The sequence below is a fragment of the Mirounga angustirostris genome, unplaced genomic scaffold, assembly GCF_029215605.1.
Source record: "Mirounga angustirostris isolate CCGP_5_RB_7025 unplaced genomic scaffold, mMirAng1.0.hap1 SCAF_10, whole genome shotgun sequence".
NCBI classification, from domain to species: Eukaryota; Metazoa; Chordata; class Mammalia; order Carnivora; family Phocidae; genus Mirounga; species Mirounga angustirostris.
The window spans coordinates 102,924,498-102,926,854 of record NW_026991718.1 but is presented as its reverse complement, the minus strand read 5'-3'; the positions used below and the strand labels follow the sequence as shown (position 1 = coordinate 102,926,854).

Sequence of the window (2,357 nt, the reverse complement as noted above, 5' to 3'; positions counted from 1 at the left end):
CTGACGCTATAGGCACCTGGGTGTTTAATTCCCATGAGGCAGCTGAGAAATCCTGAAAAATGCACATCAGGACCATCTTTTTGGAGCAAGAAAGGGAGATTTACCCAGCTGTTTCCATCCCCCTTTGGTCAAGCACAGTCATGGGACAGCGCCTTAACTCCCCTGTACTTCTGGGTTGTGCACCCAGGTTAAGGGGTTCTTCTCAAGGAGAAAGAAGAAGTTCTAGGGCAGAAGTGAGAGGTGGGGCTGAGGTAGGCACCATCAGTTCATACTTGTATGAGGCTGGTTGAAGTCTGCATAAAACTGGTTGCCACTACTATGGCTGGAATAAGAGACAGGGACAAGAGAATCTGAAGGTTTAAGAAATGTCTGACATTCACTGCATAGAGTTGTACAGGTTGCATACTGCTCAACCCTAGGGAACATCATATTTCCCTGCTCAATATATAAGATTTCAACTGAGATTTTGTTTGAAGGAGCTTCCAGTGATAAAAAGAAAATGCAAAATAAACAAAAAAATAAAACCTTTAAAGCCACTCTTCAAGAATAACTTGGAGGACAAATAGAAAAGGCAAACTGTAGAATAGATGGCAAAAATAAAGTTCTAAATATTGGTGGTGGAGCCAAGGTTTTTGTTTTTGTTTTTTTTTTGGATGGCCTACCAGGTCCTTTATGCAGTTGAATTTACAAGGTGACACCAAGACAAAATTCCAGCTTGGATGCCTTCATCTCCCTCTCCTGAATCCTGATCCACTGGCTGCCAAAGCTCAAAGGGGTTTGGGGTAGGGTGCTTGGTCATGGGAAAAGCTGTTATGGTTGGCCAAGCACATGGTTAGAGGGGAAGGTTTCATTTCTTCACAATCTGAATGACATTCTCGTCCTCCAATGTATGATCTTTACCCACTTTTTGAGGATTATGTTTCACAGACAGACCCCAAACCAGAGCGTATTTAAATTCTTTGATAAGATTTTTGTGAATCTTCATGCAGAAATCCTCCACCATAGTCCTAGAGTAAGGCAACACCACTGGGGATGTATAATCTGGCAACTGGCCTTTGGGTTTGGTGTAAATCCTCACTAGTTTCAGATAGTCCCAATCTTTTCCAAGAGGTCATCAAAATTCCATCAGTGATGGGCAGAGATGGGTACACAGTGAGGCACCTTATAGATGATATCCAATTCCTCAATGGAGATCTGATCAATCTTATTCAACACATAAATACAAGGGATGTAAACGCTGTTTCCTTCTACCACGTCAATGAGGTCATCCACTGTGGCATCACTACGCAGTGTCATATCAGCTTTGTGAATTTTGTATTCAGCCAGAATGGTCTTCACAGTTTCAGCATCCAGCTCACTCTAAGGGCAAGTGGCCATGAGATTAATGCCTCCTTTATCCTTCTTCTTAAAGCCAATGTTGGGGGTTTGCTGTTCAAGCAAATGCCAAAGACTTCCAGCTCATTTTCAATTATCTTTTTGTGTCCCAAGGGTTTCAGGACATCCAGAACAATCAGGATCAAGTTACATGTTCAGGCCACTGCAATGACTTGACGGCCTCTACCTTTCCCATCCTTGGCATCCTCAATGATACCTGGAAGATCCAGGAGCTGGATCTTGGCACCTTTGTATCTGATGACACTAGGCACAGTGGTCAGAGTAGTGAACTCATAGGCTGCTACCTCGAATATACCCCTGCCATGTTACTAAGCAGTGTTGACTTCCCCACTGATGGAAAACCCACAAACCCAATTTGAGCATCACCTGTCTTGGCCACATCAAAACCTTCTCTTGGCCCACCACCACTTCCACCTTTTGAGGTAATGAGCTCTCTATGAAGCTTAGCAAGGCAAGCCTTAAGCAGCCCTAGGTGGTGTGCTGTGGCCTTGTTCTTTTGGAGATCGAAGCCATTTTGGCTTCGATCTCCACAATCTTGGCTAAGGTGCTGCTCATGGTGGTGAGTCACGGGGGGTTGGGGGGAGAGTATAGTGATCTCCGCACAGACTACTTCCCCTCACACAACCGCTGGGGGATCTCAGCCAAGGTTTCAGGTGATAGCAGAAGAGTAATAAGGAAGACTTGTTTTTGTTTTTTGTTGTTGTTGTTGTCGTTTTGACTTCTCAAGACCCAGAGGCAAAGGGCCAGAAAGTTCAGCATGAGGAGGAAGAGAAGGAAAAAGGGACACCAAAGAAGATAAGGTTGAGCAATTCAGGCAAAGTGATAACAGAAGAAAATGGGGGTGGGAGTGATGTAACTAGTTAAAAGGGAACAAGAAAGAAATATAAAAGGGAACTTTTAAATAGAAATAGTGACTGAAAGACTGGAGGACATAGGGCGAGCCACTTGCAGGCTACTTCTCT

The 2,357-nt window shown here is 44.1% G+C and overlaps 1 pseudogene; it reads right to left on the bottom strand.

Annotated features, from left to right (window-relative positions):
* Positions 1-719: 719 nt before the first annotated feature.
* On the bottom strand, positions 720-1,950 carry LOC123850567 (developmentally-regulated GTP-binding protein 1-like; annotated as a pseudogene).
* Positions 1,951-2,357: the final 407 nt, after the last annotated feature.